General features: G+C 45.1%; 1 long non-coding RNA gene across 4 annotated transcripts; it reads left to right on the top strand.

Moving 5' to 3' along the window:
• The first annotated feature begins 10,496 nt into the window (after window positions 1-10,496).
• Window positions 10,497-16,560, top strand: LOC123433606. 4 transcript variants are annotated; one of them, XR_006625121.1, is made up of 4 exons: window positions 10,497-11,988; window positions 12,081-12,191; window positions 14,259-14,369; window positions 14,884-16,560. It is a non-coding gene; the product is annotated as an uncharacterized LOC123433606 (long non-coding RNA). The 4 variants fall into 4 exon arrangements; XR_006625083.1 differs by having other exon boundaries at window positions 12,078-12,191; XR_006624998.1 differs by having other exon boundaries at window positions 10,497-12,191.

Genomic DNA, 16,560 nt, shown 5'->3' with positions numbered 1-16,560 from the left:
AGTTTTTTATCAAGGCGTGGGAAGTTGTGTCTCTTGATGCGACGACCATCACAGACAAACCGCCAAGTGCTATTGGCAAATGATAGAGGGTCAATTCCTCTGCTTCATGGCGAAGTATCCCAATAGAACACCGCTCACCTTGAGGTCTCTTCAAGGTCGTTGGGACGCTATCAAGCCGGTTTGTAGCCGTTGGGCTGCTTGCTTGGAATAAGACCGCAATGCACCACCAAGTGATACCGTTGAATTGAACTATGTGAGTTCTTTCTCACGTTGTACTTTAAATGTTTGAAACATGTTTCATATGTTGAATTTTGTTTTTGTTTTTTAGGAGTAATTGTGCAAGAAAGGTACAAGGACATGGAAGCTTCCCATGGTAGGTCATTCAACCTAGAGCATTGTTCGAAATTGCATCAACATAGCCAAAACTGGGAGTTCATTGAGGAAGAATCCCCACCGAAGAATGGCTCCCTCACCGAGACGGATGATGATGATGAAGATGATGATGGCCCAAGAAACAAGAACAAGTCGGATGGAAACAAAAAGGCGAAGGACAAGATCAAGAGGGAATCGAAGGCATCAAGCTTGCATGATAAGATAGATATCATGGTGCAATCAAATGAGGAGATGAAGCAGGAGTTGGCCGAGAAGAAAGCGCAGGAGAAGCAAGAAAGTGGCCCTTACTCAAGGAAGAAGGGTTGTGCAAGGCCGCCATTGAGGAGAGGAAAGCCCTTACCGAGGAGAACAAGGCTTTGTCCAAGCTTCTTGCAGAGGAGAACAAGATCATGACAATGAATCACAATAAAATGAACGACATCACCAAAGAATGACATGATATGGCAAGAAAAGAAATCTTGAAGAGAAGAATGATGGCTGCAAGGTGTGATGACTTCAGCGCCGGTGGGGGAATGGGTGGCGGAAATGGAGAGTGATGATGTTGACGATGATGGTCACGGAGATGATAATGGCTTTTGCGTGAGATTCTTTTGGGGTTGTGGAGAGAAACGAGAACCAAGACGGTGGTGAAGATGGTGGTTGCTTTTGCATGATGTTCTTTAGTGTCTTGATAAAAAAACAATGGTTTAATTTGAGCGAAAATTGTGTTTGGTTGTTCAAATTTGCTACAAATCAATGGAATTGATGCCAAATTGTAAGTTTGAATTCTTGCGATTTGCGGGTTGGCAAGGGCCATGGCAGAACAGAACCTGCCCATGAAACTGTAGAACAGAATATTCGTGAATATTCTGTTTTATAGTTCCACGATGCGGGTTATGTTTTGCCGCGACCCTCGCTAGTCGTAAAAAGCGATTTTTTGCAAACTGTAAACGCGCGATATAGGTCCGTAATATAAGGGTCTGCTAGCAAACGGTAAACATCCTTCTTCTCCTTTTTCTTATCTAAAAAATTGGTGACGTTCACCTATTCGTCGCTTTTTTGTCAAACCCCCTTCCTACGTGCATAGCGATCGCAGGGTTTTTCAAGAAAACTGTCGACGGGACAGCCTTGCCCCTCTATCAAGACCGGATTATCTTTGTCTAGTTGGAACCATCCCTCGCATGAGCCTTCATATTGTATGGTGACGCTGCATGCAACAAGATCCTAACACGCATGGTTTTCTATCCTGGTCGACCTGTACAATACTGTATGGTACACGCACAAAACAAAAATGTAGCTTTGAAAAGGTACACTCACGATGCTCACAAACATAATTTATAAATACTCACATAAATTTCTATTGTTTTCATATTTCAATCAATGTCAAAGACATTTCGGACATGTCCAAATGTTTTAAATGTCAAAGCCATACTCTTTCGTAAATATTCACACAAAATTGTTGGGCAATTGCGGGTGGCTTCCATCGTAAAATTCCTAAAATATCTCATCAATCACAAACCATGTGTTCCACCGTGACCATCTACACCTGCAGGAGGCGTGCTTCGAGCTCCCTCTCGGTCCGCCTTCGAAAACCCAATGTATCACCAAAATCAAGGTAAAGTATTTTGGTAGATTTTTCCCGCTAAATAGGCCCTTAGGATTGTCGCAAATCAAGAATACCATTTAAAATGAAGGAAAACTTAGCCGCCTTTGTACGCCCCTAGTAGCCACCCAGCGCCAGCAGTGAGCCTGCACATTGCCAGAAATACATAGGAATCACCATGGATTTCCACCGGCCAACTGCAGAGATCCATGTGGACGCACGTTATAGGGCTGCTGCACTTGCACGTTGAGAGCGGCATGTCGCCGGTTAACCTACATCCCAGTTGTAACTCGATCGCCAGTATTGTTGCCAACTCTGTGTCAGAAAAATATGAGGGTGTTACGTGAAGAATAACACATGCATAGGAGGCATATACCATACTCAACACAAGAGCCCATGCAAGATCACATGCATAAGAGATAGTAAGAACGATACATGGAATTCGTTCAGGTAGCAACAGTTTAGTACCTTGCACCGCAGATGTGGGATCTAAAATTCTAGATGCTCCTGGTCTGGTATGACTCTGAAGTATATAGAACTTACAAGTATAGAATAATAGTACATTTTTTAAGGCAAACTCGCGAACTTGTTACTGCGTCAGTGTTTACAGGGGCGAACAGAAGATCTTCAACATGGCCTAACCAAGTATTACGACCAACTCCCAGAGTAAGTGAATGTTACAGCGTCATGTGTAACTGCTCCGTACTGCACCACACTGCCGGTTTAGCCCCCCCCCCCCCCCCCCCCCGAGTGTAACTCTTATTGTCAACTATGTGTGAGAAGAATATGAGGGTGTTACGTGCTGATGAATGACACAAGAGGCCTGCGTTATCGCATGCATAAGAATGATATTGTAGATGGTCCATAGGCATATAGTACCATAATTAACACAAGAGCCCTGCATTATCACATGCATCAGAATGATACGGTACATGGAATTCGTCCAGGTGTAGCAAAAGTTTAGTACATGTAGCTAGCATCGCAGATGTGGGATCTAAAATTCTATATGCTCCTGGTCCGGACTTTAATTGAATAACATTTGTGATAGTTACAGAACCTTATTGTTTCAAACTATGTGATGAGTACATATGAAACTTGGAAAATCACCGCAACAAATTCTTCATGTGCCTGTGTCTCCGACGGAAAATCTTCCCCATAACAAAACGAGCTGCCACAATCACCCCAACAAATTCTAGATTGAACCTTGATCCATCAAAAATCACATGAACTGAACCATGCATTTGTTCTAGGCTAATTAGCCCCCTAACACATATCCTGCAGAATAATTAACCTGTTCCTCACGGTAGCTAACACTTAGAGCACTAACAATCGCATGTGAAGACCACATTTGATCATCAATTTAAAATGTTTTCCCCGAAATGTCATATAACTTATTTAAAGAACTTTACCACATAAGTGATACGTTATTTACATAATGTTTGTGATGGTTATAGTAGAACACTTGCTCGCACACTTGAGAGGGCCACTGTGCGAGTTAATCAGAAAATATATGTAATAGAATGAAATAATACTTTTTTGTTAAGCAATGGAAAATCGTATTATTTAGATTTACAAGAAGTTTAAACAAACCTTTTTATTATCAACAGAATGAGACATGAGAAAGAACATTAAAAATAAATAAGTGTATTTGTTTGTGCCAAATGAATGGAACATTATGTAGAAAAAGTTAATTTTTTTAAACTATACGTGGATGCTGTTAAATATTTAATTTAATTAAAGGTGCAAAATTTATTTTCCCACGTTGTTACTTGTGATTCAAATAAGCAAACCCATATGTATATAAGAAATAGAAATTACCAACGCATATGTATTGTCTGCCTGTTTCTTCAACCGAAAATCTTCACCCTATAGCAAACTGATCGAGGAGGCGAAAAATTCTTGGTTTAACCTCGATGATCTCCATCGAAAATCACATGAAGCGAACCATGTAATTGTTCTGGGCTAATTACTTAGCCCCCTAACACATATGCCTAGCTCCTGATTGACGTTAGCTAACACTAAGCCTAAACGACACTAACTATAATTTATTCCTTGGTTCATGTGGGGATCAGCAGGTTGCCTGCACGGTGAGCACGCCGGAGTCACACCCGGACCCGGCGCGGAAGTCCTCCGTGTGCCGCACCGTGCACGACTCCTTGCCGACGCACGCTGCCGTGAACGCCGCCAGCGCCGCCTTGGACTCGCAGCCGCCCTGGTACGCGCCGCACTTGCCGCGCGTGACGCCGAGGCTGGCCACGTCCACGCTGGAGATGGTCCTGCCATGGCTGCACGCCAGCGCCACCTCGTCGCCGACCTCGGCGGCCTCCGCGCACGCCGCCCCGACAGCGACGGTGTGGAAGCTCACCCTCGTCGGGTCGCCGCCGGCCTCCTCGAACAGCACCATCGTGTTGGGCTCGCCGGCCTTGAGGAACGACCGTGGCACATGGTAGAACCTCTGGGACGGCTCGTTGCAGCCAGTGAGGCACTTCTGCCCGTCGCCATCCGCCATGAATGTGCCGCGGTAGTCGCACCGCCGGCAGCCGTCCATGTCCGCGGCGACGTATGACGGCCAGTAGCGGCCCAGGTTGTTGCCGTTGACCCACACCACGCCCTTGCCGAGCCCCAGCAGGTCCGCCACCACGGGCTCCTCACCGGTGGGGGCCTCAAAGGTCGCCTTGTACCAGGTGAAGGGGCGGTGCACCGGGATGGTGCCGCCTCTCCATTGGCTGCGGTCCTTGGCCTTGTCGAGGTGGGTCTCCCTGTACTCGCCGGCGAGGCCGGCCTTGTAGGACCAGGAGCTGTTGGAGAGGTCGTAGGCGGTGGTGTTGGTGACGGTGTCGACGAGCTTCACCGGCCCTCCCACGATGCCGGCGGGCATCATCTCGAACAGAGCACCATAGTTCTTGAGCCCGATGGTGGCGCTGAGGAGGGAGATGTAGTTCTTGCCAGAGTGGAGCTTCACCGGTGTCTCCATTTGGAAGACGAATCCGCCATTAGGAGCGTAGTGCCTCCCTGCATGCCAATTAATCAAATCAATTAACATTAGCTTGATCAAGTTCATTAATCCATCAGTGTGCAAACCACTCAGAGTATATTGGGACGCTCACCAACAAGCTTGCCATTGACGAAAGCGTAGAGCTCATGGCCAGTCGTGTTCACGTGCAACTTGTAGTTCGATTCCCCCTTGTGCTCCAAGCTGCACATTTTGATCATCACCAGAGATTAATTTATATTTCAATCTTATGCAACAGTGTAGTTCTGTATTAAGCATCAAGATGTTTGATTACCTTGTCCTGTACCATAGGTAGTCGCTCTGGTCGCCCGACGTCGCGATCTGCTCGAGCAGCTCGTTCTTCCTGAAGTTACCCTTCTCGTCCGTCATGAAAGGATGGAGGTTCTCGGGCATCCACGACCAAGCAAGGCCATCCGTCACGGTTTCCACCCCCGGCCTCTTCACCATCACCGACGTCTGTGTCTTGATCTTGGCGCTGTTGTACGCGACGGTCTTGCAGTCCGGCAGGATGCTCACGGACCATGCGGGCACGACATGGGTTGCGCCGTCGTCGAGGGTCACATTGACCTCCTTGTCGTCGAACTTGTTGCTGATGAAGCAGGCAGAGGAGTTGTCCAGCGTGTACTTGGTAACCTAGTGTAGATATTGATGAACCAAATGGATCAATTTTGTTGTGAACACCATTAAAAACAGTGCTAGGATTTTTGTATTGTATGTGAATGCATGTTAGTTACCATGACGTTGGTGTTGCCCATGGTGGTGTCCTTGTAGTCCCCATGGAGTAGGATCTTCTCCATGGACTTGAGGACATTGTGGAGGTCCTTGAGGTGCCCGTATTTTGGCTGCCTGATGTTACCTGAAAACAAAAACATAAAAGGATAATGAATATGATTTGCATATTGACACTAATTATTAATTTACAAGATGCAAATAAGCTTGGGACGAATATATGAATTGAAGGAACAACAAGAGATGGTTCACGTACCGTACTCATCGAGAGGGGCATCGTAGTCATAGCTGGTTGTGATGTATGGGCCACCCGACGTGCGGCCAAAGTTGGTGCCACCATGGTACTGATCACATATAAATTGACGATCAACATGTCAAATGATGTAAAATTCAGTTCATGCCAGCCTGCTAGAGGATGGAAATTAATGTAGAAGAGAAAAGTATAGATTAGTTATAAATCAATCACCATGTAGTAGTTCTGGAGCGATCCTCGCGTCTGGAAGAACATGGCAACAGAGAAGGCGATGTCTTCGGCGGACCGGTGGAAATCAGGCTTGTCCCAGGCTTTGAACCTAATTATATATCGTGGATAAAATGTAAGAGCAATCTGAACTTCATTCAACATATAGTAGAACGTGCTAACCAATTTCGCGCATATGCATGTAGGTTCCATAAGAAAAAAAGAAGGAAAATTAATATATAAAGGTTGATCCAGGTATATATATATGTAGGGTACCAGCCAGTCCAGTTCTCAGTCCAGATCTTGGGGATGTCGGTCCTCTTGGGGAACCAGTCGTGGCAGTAGAAGCCGTTGCAGGTGTTGATCTAGTAATTAAGAAGACTTAGCATTGAGTTTTTTTTGTTTTACACTTGGGAAGAAAGAAGAATAATAATTGGTAGAGACAAAAATAGGAAAGATGAAAATGTGCATGCGCTGACCACGTTGGGTGGGACGTCTTGGTCCTGCTGGCACATGATCCACGGCACGCCTACGTTCTGCTTGTTGGCCATGGCGGCGCACCAGTGGATGTACTCAGACGCCGACTCGTCGTTGTTGAGCTTGTCCATGACGTTCCCGTACTCGTTCTCGATCTATATATGTAAATTGTTCACATATATATATGTTATATTCACTGATCCACTCTTTTGTCGACGACAAGTAGCTAGGAATGCAAGCTAGATAAGTTTCACATAATTAATATTAGTTAGTTACTACGTACCTGAGAGAGGATGATGGGGCCTCCCTGTCCGGCGAACATCTTGGCCTCCTTGAGCTTGTCGACGATGAGGGTCGTGAAGGTCTCCATCTCTTGCTGCAAGCATCAATAACTTGGTCGTATTTTGACCTCCAAGGAAAACCATTATATTGTTGGGAAGGATCTGCTAGCAGTGTGGGTACCTCGAAGGGGTTGTTGTGCATGCGGAACTGCATGCCGGAGATGTCGCGCAGCCATGCCGGCAGGCCGCCGTAGTTCCACTCGCCGCAGATGTAGGGGCCGATGCGGAGGATGGCGTACATGCCGGCGTCCTGGACCTCCTTGAAGAAGCGCACGATGTCGTAGCTGCCCTCGAAGTTGTACTGCCGGCGGCGAGGCTCGTGGCCGTTCCAGAAGACGTACGTCTCGATGGCGTCCAGCCCGCCCCCCTTGGCCTTCCTGATCAGATCCGGCCACATCTGCAGGCAAGCAACGATCGAGACTTACAATTCATTCATGGAAACTAAGACGAGACGATGGTGTATTCATCTGCTGCTCCGTGTGCAATGCATACCTCTGGCGTGCTCCTGGGGTAGTGGATGGAGCCGGAGATGAGGAGGCGGCGCTCGCCATCGATGACCATCGACCGGCCGTCGTACCCGACCTCAGTGCCGCTGGCGACGGCCGCGGCCGCCGCGAGGAGGAGGAGCGCAAGTGGTTGCCACGACACGCGCTCCATGGCGAGAAGCTGCTAGCTAGGGAGAAGAAAGGATGCACGCACGCACCGCCGGCCGTGTGTATTTATTGGGGAAAGAAAGATATATTGGCGTGGATTAGTAGGATAAGCAAAGAGCCACGCACGCACTCATGCGTGCAGCTAACAAACTGCGTTAGAGCCATGGATTAGTAGGATAAGCACGCGTGTGTATATGGAAGTGCATATTCACATGGACTCTTGTTTTAAATCAGATGGTCTATTCGTTTTATCTATTCTTTGATTAGGAAGGGAGAGAGTCGCGATGAGAGAGCACATGCATCTGTGAAAGTATGATTTGATCGAACTGTCTCTTTCATTGATGATCCATGAGGATTAAATACACAGGGAATTAACCGTCGCCACGAACGGATGCGTCCGCTCGTGGGGGTCGTGAAAAAACCGTCGCGTCGGTTGGCTAGCAACCCGCACGAAGCGGTTCTGTACAAGGGAGGATTATTCCCTAATTATTATAATTAGTTTAAAATAAATCCTAACACCCCCTAATCCTCGCTTGTCCTTGAGACCCATCATCTTTGAAATGTTCTCCTCCAAAACCCTGTGGAAAAAATTGAGAAGAAAACATACAATATGCCATGAAAAACTCCTTCTAAAACCCAGTGGGAAAATAAAGAGAAAATGACATATATCGTCCATGCTTGCATTGATATTGCCTCATTAAAAACCTTTCGTGAGAAACCATGTGGAAAAACTCCCTGTGGTAGAAATTCTGTAAGAAAGGTACAAGGACACGGAAGCTTCCTGTGGTAGGCCATTCAACCTAAAGCATTGTTTGAAATTGCATCAACATAGCCAAAAGTGAAAGTTGATTGAGAAATAATCCCAACCGAAGAGCTTCTTGCAAGCCTATGATCACTCCTAGCTTGCGTGCCCTACAAATACATCCACAAATGTGTTGATTAATTCATAATTCCTTTAATTTTGTATTGATAAGTTTCGAAAAAAATCAATTTCGTGAATTAGACTACGTACTCTGCCCATCGAAAGGCGTTGTCCAAGGCTTGGAGAGAGCCTCCAACGTATGGAGTCGGAGGGTTATCTCCAGTGGCAATCCACCATCCCACCGGGATCCTTACTGCATTGAGCCCGTTTACCGCCATGAAGCATGGAATCAACAAAGTTGAACTAAGCACATGCTCTATAAAACCCAGATTGAGGGAGTACTACCTATGTTACTCCCACTATGGGTAGTATCAAGGAGAGGTACTTCCTCCTTCTTGGTGTATAGGTCATCTTAGGTTGTGCATCGCGGCCAAGACGAAGAGAAAAAAAAGAAAAAAAAATGTTAATTTTTCTAATTAATACCATTGCATGCAATGAATTGATCGCTGCTGTTGTGGACACTGTGCCTTTTATAGGGACAAAATAATAGCAACAAAAGGAGAGGTAGACATGAAGAAAAAACTTATACCAACAAAGTTGATGGTCAAATTTATAGGGACTAGTCGGGTGTCCACCATCAGACGAGGGAGGAACACGGGACGAGGTAGACATGAAGAAAAAACTTATACCAACAAAGTTGAAAGTCTTCTTAGTTTCGTAGTCCCTTCGTTTGGAATGGATGTATCTAGGTTTATTTTAGTTGTAGATACATTTATTTTTATTACTTTTACGACAAGTAATTCCAGACGAAGGGAGTATATTTGTATTGAACATGTTTATTAGGTTTTACATTTAGATTTATATATAATAGGTGAAGGAAGTTTAGGCTAGAATCGTTAAACGGGATATACAGAGAGCAATGAGCATGATCCACGTGACGTGAAGTGTATGTCGTTGGATTCGAAAAAATGAATGGACCAAATGGAAGGAGGGGATCGATCCATGAGAGCTCAACGCTGACCAATCAGAAGCATTCGTCGATGACGAAAACCTTCTATGGCTCGCGCGCTCTTGTTGGTCCGCGCCAGAAGGAAAATTCGTTTCGAACCGGCGCGTACAGGCCCGCCAAGACCACATGAAATTTTTCATGGTTTTGAACTATTGCAGCGGGCAGGCCCATCGGTGCCAATTAAAAATGATTTTTAAGATAACCAAACACCAACCAGTAGAGACGATAGGCCCTCCTTCCCGATTCCCAACCAACCCCGCCCCCAACCCCAACCCCAACCCCATCTCATCCCCATCCCCATCCCATCCCCATCCCCATCCAGCCGCCAATGACCACCTCCCTCTCCGACAACCGGCGAGCTCCCCACTCCCAGACTCGTCGGCGACCTTCCGGCCTCCGCCTTCTACGCCACCCTTCTCTCCCTACACCCCAGATCGAATCCAGCAGCTCAGGACGAAACCCTAGCTCGATGCCATGGCCACACCAGCAGCAGTCCCTCCCTCCCTAGCCCGCGGCCATGGCGACCTAGCAGGCAAGAGGAACCTGAACCCTATCACCGGCCATGGCGAGCGTGGAAGGCACCATGGGAGAGGAGGCATGTGCTGCTGCTCAAGACCCTAAACCAGAAAGGAAGTAATAAGCTGCTCCGACCCATCTCATCCTCTCAGATTTCCTCAGATTTGGTACAAGAAAATGATCCAGCTCATTAGAGTAGTATTTTTCTGCGACGTTGCCTATTTTGTTGTTGAACTGGCCCTATTATTCTGTCAAATGAGTCTTTTTGTTTTTCCTTCTTTGAAATGAAGCATATTGCTTTCGAGTGCTAGACATCACGGAGCTGTTCTATTCTTTTGAATGACTTGTAAGAAGGAGCCAACCATTTGCCAGCTCTATTATAGTTGTTCAAAACGAAAAAAAAACAGGTTCTTGCCTACCTGAAAGATCTTTACAAAAAAATGATTTGTTATTCGCATGATCTCATCTGGTTTGGCGCCTCCCTACAATCTCACTAGAGTACGACTACTATTTTTCTCTGAAGTTGCCTATTTTGTGTATAGTGCTAGACATTATGAGCTGCTCTATTCTATTTTGTGTACATCTAGTTTGCCTCTATCAGTATTCTTTTTAAGAAGGCCGCGCATGTCTCTCCAAAATCTTCAACTTTCGGTCTCGTAATATTTCTGTAGGCTCTTCCTCACCTCACCTTTTCTCTCTCCCTGATCGAGCACCTTCGCCATGGGAGAGGAAGGTTGTTTCATCCGCCTGCTGTACTGCTGCTCTAGGGGACATGCACCTGCTTGTTGTGCTGCTGCTCTGTACGCCATGGACATCCCTCCTCTGGTTCTCCTCGCTCGTCAAGGTAGTAAGCTGCTCTAACCCATCTTCCCCTCTCAAATTCGGTACAAGAAAATGATTTTTGTAACTGGACATCAAAAGCAGAACCGGTGTGTGTTGTTGGTCAAGCAAGAAGAAAGAAAAAAGGCATCCGTTGCCTGCAAAACAAATCTGTGTGTGTGCTGCTCTCCTCCTCCTCTGTTTTTGCTTGTGTCAATTTGCTCCAACAGCTTGCGCGCGTGTGTGCATCCATTGGGAGAGAGAGAGGCTCTTGCCAACACCTCTACAATCTCACCGGAGTTCTATTTTTCTGTGATGTTGCCTATTTTGTTGTTGAAATTGACCGTATCCCTGTGTCAAATGGATATTTTTTCCTCCATTGAAATGAAGCATATTGCTTTTGAGTGCTCACATTGACATTACTGTGGAATAAAATGTTCATTATATGCTCTTCTGTTGAATAACGTGTAAAACAGGTCCAGCCATTTGCCAAGTCTATTATATTTGTTCTAAAAGAAAAGAAAAAAAAAACAGGTTCTTGCCTATCTATAGTATATGTGTTTTCAAAAAAGCTGTATCTTTTTCTTCGAGAGAGATGCACTTCTGTATCAACATTCTTTTTAAAAAGTGACACATGTCTATCCAAAATTTTGAACTTCATGGCCTCGTATAATTTCTTGAGTTGGTGAAAGTAATTGCCGGATACTGAGAGTAACCACAACAGATAAATATGTCATCAAACCACCATGTTCTACCCCATTTTGGAGGAACAAGATTAAAGTCATACCAGCAGAATTAACTACATGAAAGGTCCATCCTTTTCAGGAAAAACCCACCGTGCAGCCCTACGAGCAAGTTCATGAGCAGAAGGATTGAGCTCAATCAATAAATTTGAATACTGGCTAGGCACACATCCACACGGAAACCAGTACTAGATCGAACAGTATTGACCATGGGTTCAGGTTGACAATGGTCATAAACCTCTCATCACTTTGGTATGTTGATTGACCTCTTTTTTGCACTGCATGTGCAGGTGCTAAACATTGGTACGTGTTGGTGGGGCTCGACAAGCTCACCCAGGGAGGGCACCCCCAAGCTGAACTCCATGGAGCCCCGCTCCAGCGTCTAGGACAGGTCTTTGTTACTGGATCCATTACTAGGACATGATTTCTTCTTTTCCTTCTCCATTTGAGATCAACATTCGTTATGTCCTTCTTGTGCAGCAGCAGCAGGATTCCATCGGTACACGAGATGACAAGGGGTTCATCGAGGTGTGTGGTGGTAGGCTCTTTCGTTGGACCCGCTGCCTGTTCGGCATCGGCTCCATAACAGTCATGGTTAGCTCCTCTCCTTCCCCTGCTCCCCTCTGGTTGCGCTCGGGTAGAACAAATACCTGCTTCATTTATATGATAGATGATAATATATGGAACATGTACGTATGGCTTCTTCAGTCTGAATTCGTGTATTTGACTCCTGCTTATATGTAAGAGCATCTATAGCAGACCTCGTATAAAGCCGATCCGCAAAAGTCGTTTGCAGTTCGCGGAAAAACCCTTTTGTGGACCGGCGTGTGCGGCAAAATATCCTTTTATGAGGGTCCATTTTACGGGGTCTGCTGGGCCGCCGCCCACGCTGGCCTGCGAAATCTATTATTTCCATTGCATTTTCAGGCATGAAAACACATTTAGTTGCTTCTTTATTTTCTTCAAAGGCATTGGATACATCATAATTCACCAAATTATTGCTAAAACAGCAAGACCAAAAAAAACAAGAACCACAATTAGACATTTTAGAAGATATCCAACTTCCATAACTGCTCCCACTAGTTGGATCAACATCTTCTCCATGCATTCATTGTTGATCCAGGGGTTCTTCATCTTGCATTCTTCATTCTTCGGCTTTGATTCTAAACAATTAGACGTTGATTCACCTCTAATATCTATTCTAATTGCACATGCAGCTGCATCGTTAGGTTCAATTATACTAAGGAGTGCACGAACATCTATTAAGTTTCTTTCTATCAATAGATCGATGTATTCTTCTTTCCAATACCAAAATTAGCATCTACCTTCCTACACAGATGAACACCTCAATAAGCTACCATAATTTAACCAAATAAGTTGACAAAGCAGAAGAGGAAGAAGGGCATACCCCGTCGTTTCTGCATTTGAAGAATACCCATCCGAGGTGCTGCCGTGTGTTGGATGTGAGCCGCAACACTGTTTCTAGGCAGTCATCGCACTCTATGAGTGGCATCGGCAAGCCGAGCCCAAGCGATGGCCGGAAGAGTCCTTGCCGGCAAACCGACGCCAGCAACTAGAGGATGGAACCAGTACCTGCATGCGGCGCTCGCGCTTTGCCGAGGCTGTGCGGGGTGCTCCCGACCAATCCATGGCTTTGGTGCAGCCAACGGTGGCTGGAAAAGCCAATCTGGTGGTCGCGACAAAACAACCACCGATTTGTAGCTTTCCGGTAAGCCGAGGCACGAGGGCGTGGTGGAGGCCGATCTTGGGACTGCGGCGGCCCACCGTCATGATCCGGACGGCTGGTACGGCCGGAATCGAAGGCGGCACCCGGCGGCGGTAGGTGGGGGAAAAGCGCGGGTGAAATGTCCCACCAACTAACCGCTTAGATATATACAGGGCACCGACGGGGTGGGCGGAAGAACCTGCATTTTCGCGGGTTAGGGTGGGCATTTTGTCGCGCCCCGCAAAAAAAAATTACGGGCCGGACGCGGTAGTGGGGTCTGGTCTAGCAGCATTTTCCGCCTTGACCTGTATTTTGGCGGTTATTTTGCGGGTTCGGCCCTTTTAGGGGGTCTGCTAGAGATACTCTAATAGTACTATGGTGACCATAGGTTGCCATGAGCCCATGACATGGTCATCTATCAAGACCTAAAATATTTGAGAGGTCAACCTGGAAGACTGAATTTGTGCATGTAGCAGCACTCTCCAGTCTCGCGAGCATCAAGTTAATTTTGCAAGTACGATTCCTCGTGCAATTCTGGCTAGACTTGGATCACCTGAAACGAAAAATTACTTGAAGAAATAAATAACGGTCTGCATACATCCGAGTAATCAACTAGTTAATTGTTTGTCGGGTCAACATGTGAGAAATAATTCCAAGGCATGTGGAGGACTTTGTTTCCATTTTTCAGTTAGCCGCATGGTTGATCTGGTTCATTTGCAGTAGTACACATACAAGTTGTCAAAACTAGCGCCTTTCCTGCTCCACTGCCAGTGATAGCAGCAGTAGTCTCACTTTAGATTGTTGGACGTGTGACACTAGCTGTACCCATGCTTGTGACGTTCAATACTTTAAATTTCAGTATCGGCCATTTCCTATTTTCGGATTGTTATCATAATACTTTGACATGGAAATAATGTTTTTTTTTCAATTTACAGAACCAACTAGCCTGTCCTTCCATTTGTGGTATTGATGGCCATGGACCACGGTTCTAGTAGTCGGCAAAGCACGTATCTACTAACTGCTCCTATCCAGGATGCGTGCAAAAGGTGTCACATCATCGCGTTCCTATTCTCATCCCCCCGGCAAAACATCATTGTACACAATGTTGATGCAACAATTGCAACTTGCAAGCTCTATACTAGTTTCAATGGAACCTGGGACTAGCATAGGCCCTGGGACTAGCCGGGGTCCAAACATATATTTTATATTCAAATACAGTTGGAGTGAATCATCATGTCTGTGTTGCTGGGTTAGTGTAGAATATAGCCCATTCTTTCTAAATTAGAGACTTGGTGGCTGGAGTAGGCACTATGTAAACTGGGCATCCTATCATTATTCGGATTCAGGAAAAACAGTATAGCTCAACATGTGAATATATGTCCAGTTCTTTTTGGTTTTCATGTAAATGGTGATAATTTGGAATATATCAAACCATAGCCTGTCCTTACACGATTACACACTTCCCATGTCCATTAGCCTGCTCATGTTTGTTACTACTTCCTAATATATATACATGTTGGTCTTTGTCAGTGTCATGAATTAAATTGTTACATTGTCAAGGTTCCCCTGGAGGTTGGGGCACACCGTGGATGGCTTAAACCCGCCCTTCTTCAGTTACATTCTAGATTGTGGTGCTGATCTCAGTCAGGAAAAGGAAGAGAACATTATTGTTCTTCATCTGTCCGTGAAGAAAGGTACTAGCAACTGCTACTACAACCTAGTACAAGAACTTCCTTTTATCACACTTGCTGCTGCTTTTTACTAGAATTGTCACATATGAGTTGCCATTTGTTATTTTCGTTTTGTTTTGGGGGCCTGCTATATTATAAATACCAAGTTATACCTGAGTTTTTGTCAAAGTATTACTTGAAAGTACAAATGAATTTTGAATGAGTGGAAAACTTAGTAGTAGGCTCATTTTATTAGTTTTCTTCAGTACGATCATGCCTTGTTTTCGTATCATTTTGTTTATGTTGGCAGAATTATTGCACATAATTATAGTTCACATATGATGTTGCATTCGGAAATCGATTTGAACTCATTGAGATGCTCAAGGAGTCACAAACACTCGTCTTGCAATGCAAGCACTTGTGCTGATGACCATCCATCCTTGGTACATTTAATTACATGGCAATTTCTAGGATTCTGGGTTGCGCTGATGGTCTCTAATGCAAGCACTTGTGCTTCTCGTGGTGATTATGGTAAAATAATTAGTGGATTTAGCCCTCAATTTTAGTCCTATGAGTTTTTGTCTTTTGCCGGGTATTGTGTTGCATGCGCTGGAGTGTTTCCCTTGTCGACGTGCTGGGTAATGTGTGTGCTGGTTGCAGTTGGTCCTTGGTTGATCTCCATGCCAGTGGTTGGAATGTTTTGGCTGTGTGATATGTGTGATGGTTTACCAGGCTTTGTTATAAAGAAGCCCCTTATGGCATGTCCTCTAAAACACTATAACTCTGATTCGTCTACTAGTGATGACATGGTTGTTTGATTCCTAGGGTTGTTATCAAATTCTGGCATGTTCTGTCCTATGTACCCTAACAGTGCATTCCTGATATCAATCGTTCCTATGATCATGTACAGTTCATTTGGTCATTTTCACTGTTGCTTGATCATCTATTGTTGCTCGATTGTCTAAATCTTCTTGATTTGGAAAGCTAGACATGCTATTTCCTAACTGCTAGCTCCATAACAGAACATGTATTTCTTTTCACTCATTCATGACTCTCATTTTAATGGGTTTTGTCAATGAAACAATGCAAGATAGGAGTGGGATCACTGAATTGTTTTACATAGATTAGATGACCGGCCGATTGCTATTTTGTTGTGTGCATGTTTACTGGACACATACATTACACTTTTTTTAGCTTGCTCATTATAGACTGGACATTGGTCATGTGGAAGGACTAGCAGACGGATGGCTGCTTGCCCATCCTAGCAAACATGGTGAGCTTCCCCCCTCCTCCACATCTGCATAGCACGCACAGTTTGTATGTTTTGGTTTTCTCGCGTGATTTGAGAACAAAGGCGCAAGCATGGTTCAAAGTAGACTACTCTCCTCTGCTGGTATGGTCACTCGGTTCTGAACTTTAAATTGTATATAATCTTAAAGTGGAGTAATCCCCTGTATCAAATCTGACTTCACCATGATTTGAGTGGAATAATAAGAAGAATATGCATAGCTTCTTGTTGTTAGTTTGTTTGGCATAAAAATTAACATGCGGTGACAATTCTTTTGTT

This window comes from Hordeum vulgare, chromosome 1H, assembly GCF_904849725.1.
Source record: "Hordeum vulgare subsp. vulgare chromosome 1H, MorexV3_pseudomolecules_assembly, whole genome shotgun sequence".
Lineage (NCBI taxonomy): Eukaryota > Viridiplantae > Streptophyta > Magnoliopsida > Poales > Poaceae > Hordeum > Hordeum vulgare.
This window is presented reverse-complemented; position numbering and strand designations above follow the sequence as displayed.